The 15038-nt window shown below is 49.5% G+C and overlaps 1 protein-coding gene across 6 annotated transcripts in view; it reads right to left on the bottom strand.

Annotated features, from left to right (window-relative positions):
* The window catches only part of RPH3AL (rabphilin 3A like (without C2 domains)), a 130514-nt gene that overhangs the window by 113969 nt on the left and 1507 nt on the right, over nucleotides 1-15038 (bottom strand). For 4 of the 6 annotated variants that reach the window (XR_009347930.1, XR_009347928.1, XR_009347931.1 and 1 more), the window contains exon 1: nucleotides 678-837. The exons of 1 other annotated variant lie outside the window; for it this stretch is intronic. The gene's annotated coding sequence lies outside the window, so the exon portion shown is untranslated. Of the gene's footprint in view, nucleotides 1-677; nucleotides 838-15038 lie in introns of those variants that run through there. One more of the 6 variants, XM_059148390.1, reaches the window with a different exon arrangement.

The following is a 15038-nucleotide window of genomic DNA, read 5'->3' as shown; positions in this document are numbered from 1 at the left end:
AAATGCTCATCTATATAATGTACTTAATAATTACTATGTACTTACAATCACACCCCAAGAAATGCTGTCTTGGCGATTTATTTTTGCCTCTCATGGCCCTTGGTTTTTCCGGCCCTGTCGCACAGTTATCTGGGGACCTGTTCTAGGCCTGTCCTGGTTGACTCCAAATGTGAGCACGTTGTGGGCAAAGAGCCTACCGCCTCTTTCCTGGTGCCTATGGACAGCATCATGTGTAATAAAGATATTTTATCAAACCAAATGTTTCAATTAGCTCAAGTCGTATTAATGGGTCCCATTTTCTGCCTCGCCTTGGGCTCACTACTGCTCAACTCTCTACTGAAACACACATCCTCTCTGCCCACCAAATCAATTCCTGTCCGCCGGGTCTCTTGGACGATGGTATAGACAGTGACGGTCACAGCAGCACCACCTGCGGCAGTTGTGGGGGAGACCCCTGCTTTCTCTTCCTCCAGAGCAGCAGGACCTGGGCAACCCAACCCAGAGAAGCAAGTCTCCCATTAACCATTAACCCACACTCTCCAGCCCAGACACACACACCCAGCCCTGGGACTTAGCAGAGTTCTGGGAAAACCCCTGTATGAGCTGAGCCTCTGGTTCCAGGAAATACAAAAGTCCTCTACCTGTCCCCTCAGAGCCAGAGACCCCAAAACACCTACCAGGAGCCGGAGAGGCTTCGCAGGGGGCGCCTGGCCCTGGTGGCACCCCAGCGGGAGGTGACTCTCCCTCCCACCATGTGTTGTCAGGGGTGACCCCAGAGGAAGATCTGAATCACTCAGACTTAAGTCAATAAGTGGCAGCCGCAGGGAGGCCCCAGCTGGAGCCAAACCAAGGCCTGGATTCTTCCCAGTGGACTGAAGCTGGGACAAAGGCAGCCCACAGCCGGTCTGCTGGTGACCAGTCTCCCTGACAACAAAGTCTTTTCTGTGAACAGACTAGGGACACTTCCTATTAGAGGGAGACCTCCTTTGGGAATGGTTATAATCTTTTTGTCTTTTTTGTATTATTTTTGTAGTCTGGTTACTTTTATGAATTTCAAGGATTTTTTGTTGTTGTTGTTAGAAAGGGTACCTTTCACGGAAAGGTAGCCAAAATATGCATTCTAGGGGCACCTGCGTGGCTCAGTCAGTGAAGCATCTGGCTTCAGCTCAGGTCATGATCCCAGGGTCCTGGAATCGAGCCCCACATCGGGCTCCCTGCAGGGAGCCTGTGTCTCCCTCTCTCTCTCCTGCTCCCCCTGCTTGTGCTCTATCTGTCAAATAAATAAAATCTTAAAAAAATAAATAAATAAAAAACCTCGTTCTAGATAGTGTCATGCATGAGACATCTCATAAGTATGGGTGTATTTCCCCAAGAAAAAGGTAAACTAAGGAACAGATAACTTGACCAATGCCATAAACGGAACAGCCTCCCAAATATAGCTTGAGGAAGACAAGGATACTGAGTGAGCCCCTGTGTAGCCAGGGGCCGTTACATGCTGACACCTGCCTACAGTGGGAAGATGACAAGGATCTCCTTTTTGACCTTTTCATAGTGCAAACAAGTTAACAACAGGAAAAAAGGTTGTCTTGATAAGAAAAAAACACCATGTCTGGCAACCTATCCCTCATGGAGAACAAAAGCAGATGCCACTGAAAGGGATGGTTGGAGAGCATCATGAAGAGGTTCTCAAACTGGGTTCCAAGGAGCCCTGGGGTGTCACACCACCTCTTCAGGGCTGCTGATGGAGAATGGAAGGAATACAGAGAGTGTGTTCCAACCCAACCCAGAGCAACACAGCACTCCTCTGCTCCCTATATTGGACTTTCAGGGAAGGTTTTATTTCAAGGAAAGCTCCCATAGCTAACAATGTTGGGGAAAGCTAGTATGTGACACTGGTGGTATCACGCAGGAGGACGGGACACAGCTGTCTCTGAGTTTGTGGGAATTGGCGGCCACATCCCCAGGTACACTGGGAACCAGCTGGTCCTTCATCCTGAAGGTGGGCAGAGGCTGGCCCAGGCATACATTTCGTCTGTCCAGCATTCCCGTCTTTGCGCATGAGTCTTCCTCCAGGCCAAGGAAAATCATGCCCACAAGTCCTTGGGGGAGGGGTCCGCACAGACACTATATGGCCCCACGTTCCCTCCTCAGGGTGAACGTGACTGGGCCCAACCAGATAGAATATCCCCACCTCTTGAGCACAGTGACTGGCACAGGACTGGGCGGGCCTGTGGGTCCTTCCCCAGGGTTCTCTCAAGAGTTACTGAGAAACACACTCTTTCCCAGTGAGAGTAAGCTGTGAGGACAATGTTGGCTTGGGATGACCAGTGGCTATCTTGCCACCACAGCCTAAGGATGAAAACAAGCTGAGCTGAGAGATGGAGGTAAATCACCCAGATGGCATCGTCAGTCGCTGGATCCAGCCATGCCTGAACCACCTCCCTGATTCCAAGTTGCCGGGTCCACAGAGTCTCCTTTATGTTCAAGCTGGTTTAAGTCAGGTCTTTGTCAGCTGTAATCAAGAGTCCTGAGTAAAGCACCTCTCCAGGAATGAGAAGGAGCGGAAACGTATACACAAATTTGAGTGAGCTTGACATGAATTAACATGTTAACATGTTAACAGAAATGTCCTAGAAAGGAGCTTCCTGCTCCAGAGATCACCGGCCCCTGTGGAGGGCTGTGCCAGCAGCAATCTAGCCTGGAGATGCCAGGGCAGTGGCTGCTTCCCCTCAAAATGCCCAGGCTTCATTCCCAGGCCTACTTGGGCCCTTTGCAGCAGCCGCATGCCCAGAGGAAGCCCCCCACCCCACTGTGGGCTTCTTCCCTGGCCCCTGGATGGTGTGGCAGCCTCCCCATTTGTCCCCCCACAACTGGTCTGCCCCCTCGGGATCCACCCAAGCCACTACAGGAGGTTCACCCACTCTGCATGCCCCAGGGCTATGTGAGGCTGTCCCAGATCTTCCCAGACTCTGGCTTACCTGCCAGGCCCAACAGCCCCAGATTTGCCAGGGCAACCAGACTAGTGCAGCTAGAACAAACGGCAAGGAAGTAAGTCTTGCGTGCTGACTCGAGAACCTTCCACACTAACATGTGGGGCGTGTGTGCCCCCTCTGGCCTCTCTCAATCCAGCATCATCCTGCAATGTGGGAATCCCAAGCAAAAAGGCCCCCGTCACTGCTTTGTCCCCACCCTCTTTAGTCAAAACCTCACGGAACAGGCTTGAGCATGAAAGTAGGAACCCAACTGTTTCATGAATCCATAGGTAAGATGTGCAAGAAGGAGGCTGAAAGGGACAAAGTGAGTGACTCGTATATGAAAGAGGGTAAGGTGATACTTAATATAAATAGGAAATAAAAGCTCTTTATGTAAGTGACTGAAAAACACCTTAAAAAGCAGAAGAGGGGGAAATCAGTAAAATAAATCTGTTCCTGGAAAATAAAGGCATTAAAAAAAAGCCGTGTGCAAGAGAACACCCAGGGGTGCCTGGGTGGCTCCGTGGGTTAAGCCTCTGTTTTCGGCTCAGATCATGATCTCAGGGTCCTGGGATGGAGCCCTGTGTCAGGCTCTCTGCTCGGTGGGAAGCCTGCTTCTCCCTCTCTCTCTGCCTGCCTCTCTGCCTAGTTGTGATCTCTGCCTCTGTCAAATAAATAAATAAATACATTTTTTAAAAATGCTACAAATATGATCAGTACATATTCCATTTTAAAACTGGAAATGTGGGGTGGGGAGGCCAGGTGGCTCAGTCATTAGGCATCTGCCTTTGGCTCAGGTCATGATCCCGGAGTCCTGGGACTGAGTCCCGAGTTGGGCTCCCTGCTCAGCGGGGAGTCTGCTTCTCTGTTTCTCTGTTTCTCTCTACCACCCCCCGCCCCTGGCTCATGCTCTCTCTCACGCACTCTTTCTCGCAAATGAAAAAAAATTTTTTTAAATCTTTAAAAGCAATAGATAAGATAAAATTGGATGTGTGGGCAGAAGCGTTATGCAGTGAACCAGAGGCACAAAGCGCCTCCAGAGAGTGGGGCCAGGCCAGCAGGGGCGGCAGGCATGACCAGGGCTACGCTGGGGTCTGGAGAGCCAGAGCCTGCCTGGGGGGGTTCCCCAAGGATTGACAGGCACAGCAGAAGCAGGATGTAAAGACTGAGGAGCAAAGGCTCCCTCCACTATTCCTGCATCCACTTGGGTTTGATCTTTCCTGCCCTCCTCCCCTCTGCCCCAGCCTGCCTGAGGTCCCTCCCCCACCCCATCCCTGCTCCACCCACAAACCTGCTGCCCTCCCCTCTGCTGCCCAGTCGCCTTTGCGCATTGCTCCAGCAGCTAGCTCCCCACCCCTGCCACTGCCCTTACAGCACCCCAAAGTAATCCTGGCCCTTCCCTCCTCCAGCGCTGCCTCTGTGCCTCAGCTCCCTGCCCCCAGGCCTTGGATGACCCTTCCCTCCACCTCATCCTTGTAGCCTCAGCCAGTGGGGCTACACCCAGAAGCCTTCCTTGATCTCCTTGCCCCCTCGGACACTGTCCCCACCCCCCTCAGGGCTGGGCATTGGCTCCCTTATGCCGGTTCACCCAGAAAAGCCTGCACCTGCTTCACCTTTGTGCTTTCACTCATTCACGCCACAGTTATGCACCAGGCACCTATGATGTATCAAGCCTATGCTGGCATAGGAGGGGCGTGAGCAAGACACACCCCGTCCCTGGCTTGGAGCTCGTGTCTTGGAGGGCAACAGAGCCACCAAACAAATCAGTGCAAATAAATGCATCGGTACCAGCTGTGATGGGGGCTGAGAGAAAAGTGCACGGTTCCTGAGCTCCAAAGTAGAGGAAGTCGAGGAGGGCATCTCGGAGGTGGTGACGGGCCCCAGAAGGGAGAGGACGGTGGGCCAGGCACACTTTGCTAAACACCTGGGGAACGAGTGAGTGGCTAGAGTGAGTCAGGAACTGCTGGTGTGTCCGTGTCCTTGCAAATGCATTTATCCCCTCTTCTCACCCCGACAGGTCACTGGTACCCAGAGGGCTTTCGCAGCAAACAGATCTGCGGTGCACACAGGACAGGCCCACCTCTGTCACATCTCGGCAGCACTCAGCAAGAGCATGTGGCTCTCCGCTCACGGCTCTCTTGTGGCTCCCAACACCGCCAACACGCCCGGTGCGGGCACAGCCCTGGTAATGGCTGCCCAGAGCACATGCTAGAAGGATGGCAAGGTTCTGTCTGGCCTCTGCAGGCAAGGGCCACCACCAGTCAGTGACATCTGCCCACGGGAGCAGGAGTACGCCACCATGTCCCATATTTTCTGTACCATTTGCGGTCCCATAGAGGACCACACAGGCAAGAAATTTCCTGTAGATCTAATGGCCTGGAGTAGCCCCCCGTGACTGGTATCCTATTCCTTATGGACCACATGGACCGTGCAAATAATACTGTTTTCCTGCTTTGACCACTCACAAGTTCAGAGCTAACTTTGTGGTTCAGAGGCAGCCGACTGTGCACAGCTCTCTGGCTTGAGTGTGTATTCTCTCTCCCTGGTTCTGACCTTCTGGTTAATCTACATTTTTCCTGATCTTGCTTTTGCAGGTTTCTATTTAATTACATACACACAGACACAAACATATGTACCTAAGTATACAGAACACACCCTCTTCTAGATCTGACACATATAACACCTATTTTATGTTTCTGTTGCAAAGACACATTTCTACATGTTGTCTATATTCCAGATCTAGAGAGAAAGCTACATTCCCGTGGGCATCTGGATTCCTTCATGGAGCCAGATGGAGGCCTACAGGGAGAGATGGGCAGAAGACGGGGAAAACAATGAAGAACAAAAGCATTCAGATCACCCCCACGCCCTGCTGTGAACAGAGTCTGGGATTAGAGAGGAGAGGCTGGGCCTTTAGTCCCAGCTCGGGCCAGCAGTGAGGGAAGTACAGGAGAAAAACGACTCTCACCACTGCGCCCCTCGCCGGGCAACATGAGGTTTTACCAACTACTGAATGCATATAAAACAATCTGTCCTACTTACTTTGTTCAGTTGTAACAGAGACTAAATGGAGAGGTTCCTGACTGCTAATCAGCGCTAAGCCCCCAGCTTATGCCACCGGCATCATTATCAGCACTGGAAAGATGGCTCAGTGGGTTAAGCCGCTGCCTTCGGCTCAGGTCATGATCTCAGGGTCCTGGGATCCAGTCCCGCATCGGGCTCTCTGCTCGGCAGGGAGCCTGCTTCCTCCTCTCTCTCTGCCTGCCTCTCTGCCTACTTGTGATCTGTCAAATAAATTAAAAAAAAAAAATCTTTAAAAAAAAAAGAATTTAAAAAAAAAAAAAAAAGAATATTCTGGGCAACCAGCACCCAGCCATGAGCAAGAAAACGCCACACTGCACAGCTTCCTACAAATGCTGGAGGCATTTAACAAGAGTTGAGCCTTTGGAGCCGACATCTGTATGCAGAGTCCTTCCTTGTCCCTCCCTTCCCTCCACCCCAGTGTCTGAGAACCGCGCCTCACTGAAAGACTTCAAGTCCCTGCTTCGCACAGCCAGAGAAAAAGCACCGTGCAGATCAATCACACTCCTTGGGGCTGGAACTGGCAGCTGCCACCTCCCCCTGGTGCCAAGGACCAGGGCTCCAGGCCCCATGCACCACCTGCAGGCCAGGTAAAGAGCATGAGCGGAGGCTGGAAACCATGGGGCAGTGTGAGGTCACCGGCAGCCGACACCCACGCACACCTCCCACCAGACGTCACATGCACTTCCTCTGGCCTCTGCAATCAGAGGCCCATTTACTCCACAACCACCAGGGTTTGGAGGTACCCGAATTCAGTGCCACGGAGTTTCAAGTAACAGGTGAAAACGAGACAGTGATAATTACCGGGGAACGGTTAGGTCTTTCTTTACTGTGGGAACGGACAGAATTCACAAAGGTGGTAAGACGAATTCTAAATTCTGGAACGTTCCCGGCCCAGCCAGAGGCTGAAAGTAAAGGCCAAAAAGCGTAGGGGAGATGGACAATCAAGAATGAATCTGCAGGGGCACCTGGGTGGCTCAGTGGGTTGAGCCTCTGCCTTCGGCTTAGGTCGTGATCTCAGGGTCCTGGGATCGAGCCCCGCATCGGTCTCTCTGCTCAGCGGGGACCCTGCTTCCCCCTCTCTCTGCCTGCCTCTCTGCCTACTTGTGATCTTTCTCTCTGTCAAATAAATAAATAAAATTAAAAAAAAAAAAAGAATGAATCTGCAAACCAGGTCAAGTGACAGAAGAAGGTCTCGTGTAGATTATCCCTGGGGGCAGACCAGTCCTAGGCAGCGAGTTACTCCAAGTGTGTGTGTCTGGTTTGGGGATGCACTCTGCCGTAAAAGAACCTGGCCTTTATCTGATGACCCTTCCCCTCCTCCACCTTACCACTGCTGCCCAACTGTCTTCTGGGGTGGGGGAGCTATAGAAGCCAGCATTTACACTGTGACCAGCCTCCTCAGGCCCAACGGACCCTCTGGGGGGTGCGTCCCGAGCAAGCAGGGACGTTGAAATCCTTCCCCTTGAAAATCTGGGAAATGAGCTGAGTCTCAACTGCTTTCTGGAAGAGTAAGCTGTAAACCCAGGAGCTGGTGGAGGGCCCACTTTCCCCATGTGGGTACCCAGGAAAGAAAACGATCGTGTGCGGTGGGAAACAAGAGGCCACATGAGGCTGAAGCAAACACTAGTCAGAGAGAGGGCTGCTGTGTTTCCCTTGGGTCCATGGGCTTGATTCAGCCCTTCCAGCGGCCTGAGCTTCCATGAGATACTCCAGTGACCTGGCAAGAAATTCCCATTTTTGTTCAATGGCTACTGCTTGCAACCACCTAGCCCTTGTTAGCCGGATGAATATGAGGTCCGTTCCTGACCACACGTTAAGCCAGGAGATCTCAGCCAGTCTCTGGACTGATGAAGAACACCCACGGGGGTTCCAGTCGTGGCCGGGGAGGTCTGGCTCCATCTAGCGGGGGGAACCTTGAACAATAACCTCCCTGAAATACAAAAGCCTCCCCAAAACCACCGATGACACTCTCCAATCCGTTCTCCTCCAAGGTCACAGAGAGCTCTTCAAAATGCAACCCAAAATGGAACTCTCTAGGTCCAGCCTCCAGGAGCCTCCTACTGCTCTGAAAATAAAACCCAAATCCTCCCTGCTAGCTCACCCCCTCCCAGCACTCACTCCCCATTTTCCCTCCCCTCAGCAACCTCCCAACAACCACTTGTTTTCCACCCTTGTTTTCTCTATGAATTTGCATATTCTGGACTTTTCATATAAATGGTAACAGGTGGCCTTTTCTACTCTTTCGTTTATCTGTGCTCCAATCTTTATTATTTCTTTCCTTCTGCTCACTTTGGATTTCGTTTCTTCTTCTTCCAGTTTCTGAAGGTGGAAGATTATTAATTTGAGGTCTTTCTCCTTTATTAATACAGGTACTTTTGTTTTTTTTTTAAGATTTATTTATTTATATATTTGACAGACAGAGATTACAAGTAGGCAGAGAGGCAGGCAGAGAGAGAGAGGAGGAAGCAGGCTCCCTGCTGAGCAGAGAGCCTGATGCAGCACTCAATCCCAGGACCCTGAGAACATGACCTGAGCTAAAGGCAGAGGCTTTAACCCACTGAGCCACCCAGGCACCCCAATACAGGCACTTTTAACATAAATTTCCTCCTAAGCACGGCTTCAGCTGCATCCCAGAACTTTGGACATGTCGTATTTTCATTTTCTTAGATCTCGAAGTATTTTTGAATCTCTCTCATGACTTCTTGGACCCATTGGCTAGATAGATAGCCATGCTTACTTTCCATTGTTTGTGAACTTCCCAAATTCCCTTTTGTTACTGATTTCTAATTTCATTCCACTGTATGCAGAGAACATACTTTGAAGGATTTTGATCCTTTGAAATTTAAGGAAGCTTATTTCAGGATACAGTTATCTCCTGGAGCAAACTCTATGAGCCCTTGAGAAGAACGTGGACTCTGCTTCTGTTGGGAGGTGTGCTGTCAGTCTTAGCTGGTTGATAGGGTTGTTCAAGCCCTGTGTTCCCTTGCGGGTCTGGTCTGCCCCAGTCCATCTACTACTTTGGAACCTTGAAGGCTCCAACTATGACTGTTGAATTGTCTGCTTCTCCCCTCATCTCTGCTAGTCTTCGCTTTGAGTATTTCAGGGGTCCCTTGTTAGGTGCATATATAATTGACATGTTTTCCTGATCAGTTAACAGTAACGTATGCACATTACAAAATGTCTTGTTTGTCTCTCGTCACTATTTCTGTCTTAAACATTTTTTCTGCTATCAGCGTGGCCATCTCAGCTCGCTCATAGTTACTGCTAATGTAGTATATCTTCTTCTACTCCCTTACTTTCCACTGACATGTATCTTTAAATCTAAAGTGTGTTTCTCGTAGACAGTATAGAGTTGGGTTTATCCATCCTGTTAATCCCTTTTATTGGACTTTTTAGTCCATTTGCACTTAATGCAATTATGGATAAGATTTATGCCATTTTGCTATTTGTTTTCTCTATGTCATGTCTTTTTATTCCTACATTCTTCCATGACTGCCTTCTTTTATGTTAAATAGGGATTTTCCAGCATACCATTTTAGTTCTCTTTTACCACATATTTTTAAATTATTTTCTTAGTGGTAGTCCTGGAGATAACAATTAACATTTTAACTTAAAATGATCTAGCTCTGATTAACAGCAAATCAATTTCAACAACATACGAAGACTCCACTATGATAGAGCTCTGTCTCCTCCCCCTTCCTTTGTGCTGTTATTGCTATGCAAACTACATCTCTTAAGGTTATCACCCTGTCAACACAGTTTTATAACTATTGCTTTATGCAGATAAAAGAAAGGAATTAAAAAAAAAATACATCTATAGCTTTAAAGGTGCTCCTGATATCTTCATGTGGATTTGAGTTCCTGTCTGGTGTCCTTCATTTCAGCCTGAAGGACTCTCATTAGTATTTCTTGTAGGGCATGGCTGACAGCAACTAATTCAGTTTTGATTTGTCTGAGATGTCTTAATTTCTCTTTCACTTCTGAAGGATAGATTTGATTCTGGATGTAGAATTCTTAGTTGACGGTCTTTTTTGTGTTAGCGCTTTGTCACCCCACTGCCTCCTGGTTTTCATGGTCTCTGATGAGAAGTCAGCCGTAAGTTTTATCAGGGATCCTTTGCCAGATTAAGTCTTGCCCTTCATTTCTGAGCTCAACCATCTCCTCCTCCCTGGACTAGGTCAGGCCCTTTTGCACATGCCCCCCAGCACTCTTTACTTCTCTTTTGTAGGGATGATTACAACTGTAATTAAACAATTAACAACAGAAGTAGCTCTTGAGTGCATTCACGCACGTGTGTGTGTGTGTGTGTGTGTGTGTGTCTCACTAGAAGTTCCATAAGGCAAGAACCAGGACTGTTTTGTTCACTGCTCTATCCCCAGAGGCAGCACAGTGACAGCACACTGTAGTCTTTCAAAAAAATATTTAGAGTGAATGAATGAAAGTCATCCCAAGGTAGACTGAGTTACTGGGGTCAATTCTTTACTTCCAGTCATTGAATAAGATAGCCACACTCTGCCATGGCCTTGTGGTGGGCAGTGTACTTCCCTGTCCCTTGGCTTGGGACTGAACACATGGCCTGGGACTGGCTGATGGGATGTTGGCAGATATGATGTGAGAGAAGGCTTGAAATGTGCTTGTGCCCCTGAGCTCGCTCTCTTGTACTCCTGCCTGTCACCATGACACAAACATACCTTGATGGTCACTGGTCCAAATGATCAGACACATGGAACACACCTAAACCCAACTCCCAGCGTGAAGTCAACAAATCCCACTGAGCGCAGCCTAGGTCAGCCAGACCCCACCCAAACCAAAGACCCATGATGAGGAATAACCACTTACTGACATATGCTGGTGGGTTTTGGGTGGTTTGTTATGCGGCAATATTGTGGCGAGAGATGACTGAGACATATGTCTTGGCAAGTTTTGAGGAACACAAGGAAGTCCTGGGGAAGGTCTTCCATCTGGTCCTTCATATGGCCCACGACTGGGTCCAAACTGATTCTATGGTAGACCCACCTCCCTCCTCCAGACTTACAGAATAAACACTCTAGAATTCTACAGTCCCACATCTGGGATAATGATCCCGAGTGGCAGCCTTCTGGCTGCTGGAGAAGCCCAAAGTGGATTAGGTACCTGCACAGTACCAGGCACACAGTGGAAGTTAATGGGAGCTCATCTTTGTCCTCCTCCAACCACCCTCTCACCAACACCCAACACGGCCTGAGAGTGCGTCTTCACAACCAGAAAAATCTGGGTTTCTCTGCAGTGGATTTGGGGTGGGCGTTCCCAGTGACTGACCCTTCTTGGGGCCTCCACTGATTCCCCCAAACTCAGGTAAAGAGGAGTGGGCAGGGACATGGGCAGGCAGAGCCTACGCCTTACATTGTTACCCTGATTCAAGGTATAATCTAAGGTTATACTCATCCATTCAAAATGTATAACTGTCTCTTTCAAGGAGGGCTTGAGGCAGCTTGGGGACTAAACACAATAACAAATATACTTAGGGATCAAAGAGAACAGAGGCCAGGCAGAGAGCAGAAAGAGGAGATGCCACCAGAAATCTGAAGATTAAACTGAGAGACACATCGAACTCACTGAGCTCACAGCTCCACAGAAAGGGAGCAGGTACATGGGTTCCAGAATTTGATATAGCACTGATGTCTGAGTATGAACCCTACCAGCAGGCGGATCCAAGGCCCAGAGGACACCCCACAGGCCAAACCAAGAACTCGTTACTAGCAATAAGAATCACACTCACCCACATACCAAGCATCGTTCTAAATGCTTTGTCCAAGACTTCTCATTTCATCCTCACGACAGCAACACAGGGACTCATTGTTTCCATTTTATAGATGAGGCAACTGAGGTCGAGAGGCGAAGCAACTTTTCAAGGTCACAGAGGGAGGAGTGCTAGAGGCAGGATGAAACCTCTAAGTCTGAACCCAGAGCCCCTTGCCCCTTACCCAGGAAGCAATCCAGCTTCTGCGCTGCTCATGCTAGGTCCCCACCGCATCCTACAGACGCGGGGCACTTCTGGCTCTGGGCCAGCTACAGGCCACCCTCCTCTCTGCTGAAGCCTCACTCCCTCAGCTTCCGAAGCTCTACCAACCTGCTGGCCTCGCCTAAGTGTCAGAATCCTACAACTGCCCATGAGCCTCCTGCGGATAACCCGCCCCCCGCCAGCCTCTGGGGCACTTTACCTTCCCACCCCCACTAACCCTGCCACCCCAGCACACAGCCCTCCTCGCCGCCCAGCCCTCCTCCGAGTGCAGCGGCTCCCAAGCTATCTCAACGTGCTGGCCATCCCACATGCCTGCCCTAGACTCCAATACTAACGCCCTAGGAGCCCATGTTCTTCATCAGTCCGCAGAGCTCAGCCCTCAGAGTGATGTCAGGGAGGCTGCTCCAGGGCAGGAACCTGTGGCGGCAAACCCTCAAACCCTAAGTAGCTCCTCAACCCATGCTCCAGACAGGCCTGCGCAAAGTGAGGTCTGTCCCTAACTGAATTCTGGCAGCTCCCTTGGCTTGTCCTCTTCTCGAGGACCCCAGAGAGGGACCCAGGCATCAAGTTTCAATTCTGTGAAGGCGACTGACATGCCACACAAGGCCTGCTTGGTCCCAAGGTCCCTCCCCTGCCAAGTTATCCCCCATCACCCTGTTGAGGGTAATGCAGTTCACCATGGGACCCAAATCCAAAGACAGGTTTACAGGCAGTCTGAGGCCATCCCAGCCCATGACCCATTTTGTGCAGGATGAGAGGAGGCTCCTTTTATCCGAGGTGCTTCTCTCCCCACTGTTGGAAAATTATTACAGTACACTGGTAACATGAAAACAAGAGACTTAATGTCCATTTGTTGGAAAATCACTGTCATCAACTACGTAAGCCGAAGCCGTCTTCTGTATGGTACCCTCATAGGATGCTCAGCTTGCAAAAATGACTTTGGCAAACCTACCACAGCAATGTCTACCTGCAGCTCAGGCCAAGCAAGATGCTCCAAGCAGCTGAATGACAGGCCTGGCAGCATCCTTCAGAGGGAGAGGGGGAGGCTACATGGGGAAGAACCAGGGCCTGTTTCTGCTGAGCTCAAGTCTTAAGCGTAAGGTCCTAACAAGCCCAGACAGTGGGAGAAAGCTCTTCACGTCTAGACCCCAAAGCTGAGGCTTCCACAAATGAGGAGAGCGCCTCGAAAATTAGAACTGGCGCGAAGAGACGGCTGCAGGAACCGGCCGTCCAGAAGGGCCCTCAGATGGAAACGGTAAATGCGGGCCGCTCAGGCAGCTGCCCCGAGACACAGCCTGGACTGGGTTTTATCATTTGAGGTTAGAAAGGACTTCACATTTGTCTCTGACCTTTTTTTGGCAAACGTCACCCATGGACCCTGCCCCTTGATCAAACACTTTCCCAGACCCTGACATTAAGGAGGACAAGCACTGTGACAACTCAGACACCAGTCGGAATTGGGTCGTCTCCTATCACTAATCGGTGTGATTCAATGACATTAAAAGAGCAACCAGAAATGACTTCATTTCCTTTTTTACTTTCAATGAGGCCCCACTTAGAATAGAACAATTTGGATGTTGAGCTTTCTTAGGCAAACGGTCCCTGAGGGATGGTGTGGAAGAACCCCGACTCTGGGTCTACCTTCTGATCAGAGCCCCGAGCTCCCCCTCCTCTGGCCCCCCAAGCGCTCCACTTGGAGGAGCAAGAGAAATGAACCTGGTTTCCAAAAATGAAGTTCAGAAAATCATACACACTCCTACATTTCATCTTCTAAATTAAGCCAGCGTTCTCCATTAACTTCCCACCGGGGACCGAGAGAAAACTGTTCCAAAACTCCAAACTAAATTTAAAGTTAGAGGGGAAAGAAAACAAAACAAAACAAAACAAAGATTTGCCAAGCCCAAACGTTTGAAGTAGCTTTGCCACCAACTTTTTAATTAGACGTAAAGTGACTACTTGTCCGAGAGCTCACCTTGTTAGCCCAGAAGTCCAAGGGTTCAAATGGGGTCATAGAAAAATATAGGTATTGGTTAAAAGCAGATTCCACTGCTAAGAGAGTTCTAGCAAGATGAGGGGTGCAATCCGCTAAAATATGGGGGCTAGCAGTTTGGCTGCAAGCAACAGAAGCCAGGACGGCTGACGTGAGCACAGAGGAATTCACCAGAGGGATACCTCCTAGCTCAAAACCAATGGCAAGGCTGAAGGTGCTGATGTGGGAAAAAAAAAAAAAACAGGAACTCTAGTAGCGGCAAGAAGCCAGGCTGCAAAGTCTCTTCAGCAACACTGCAAAGGCAGTGACTCCACTAGTTTGTTTCCTTGATTGCTTGACTCAGCACAAGTGTCAGATCCCAGAATGGCAGCCCCGCTGACCCGCCCAGTGTGGGCCCAGATCCCACCCCTTGACCTGGGTGATGGCTACATGACAGCGTACACTTTCAAAAATGACTCAAGCAGTATACTTAGGATGTGAGTAGCTTTCGAAACAGATCTTATACTATTAAAAAAAAAAAAAAAAGTTAGGCCTAACCTATGACCCAGCAATTCTACTACACTACGGAGGTAAAAACATGTAAAAGAAATAATAATACATAAGGCACCTGAAAACATATGTCAACAAGGAACTCAGGGTTGCTCTGTTTACAACAGCCAAAAACTCAAAGCAGCCCAGGAGTCTATCCATAGGCTAGTGGGTAAGTAAATGGTACATATCCATACAATGGAGCATGACAGCAATCAAAAGGAAGCTCACACCAATGACAAGTATCAAGACTTTATGTCAGGGGCGCCTGGGTGGCTCAGTGGGTTAAAGCCTCTGCCTTCGGCTCAGGTCATGATCCCAGGGTCCTGGGATTGAGCCCCGCATCAGGCTCTCTGCTCAGCAGGGAGCCTGCTTCCTCCTCTCTCTCTCTGCTTGCCTCTCTGCCTACCGGTGATCTCTGTCTGTCAAATAAATAAATAAAATCTTAAAAAAAAAAAAAAAA

This window comes from Mustela lutreola, chromosome 15, assembly GCF_030435805.1.
Source record: "Mustela lutreola isolate mMusLut2 chromosome 15, mMusLut2.pri, whole genome shotgun sequence".
Taxonomy (NCBI): Eukaryota; Metazoa; Chordata; class Mammalia; order Carnivora; family Mustelidae; genus Mustela; species Mustela lutreola.
This window is presented reverse-complemented; position numbering and strand designations above follow the sequence as displayed.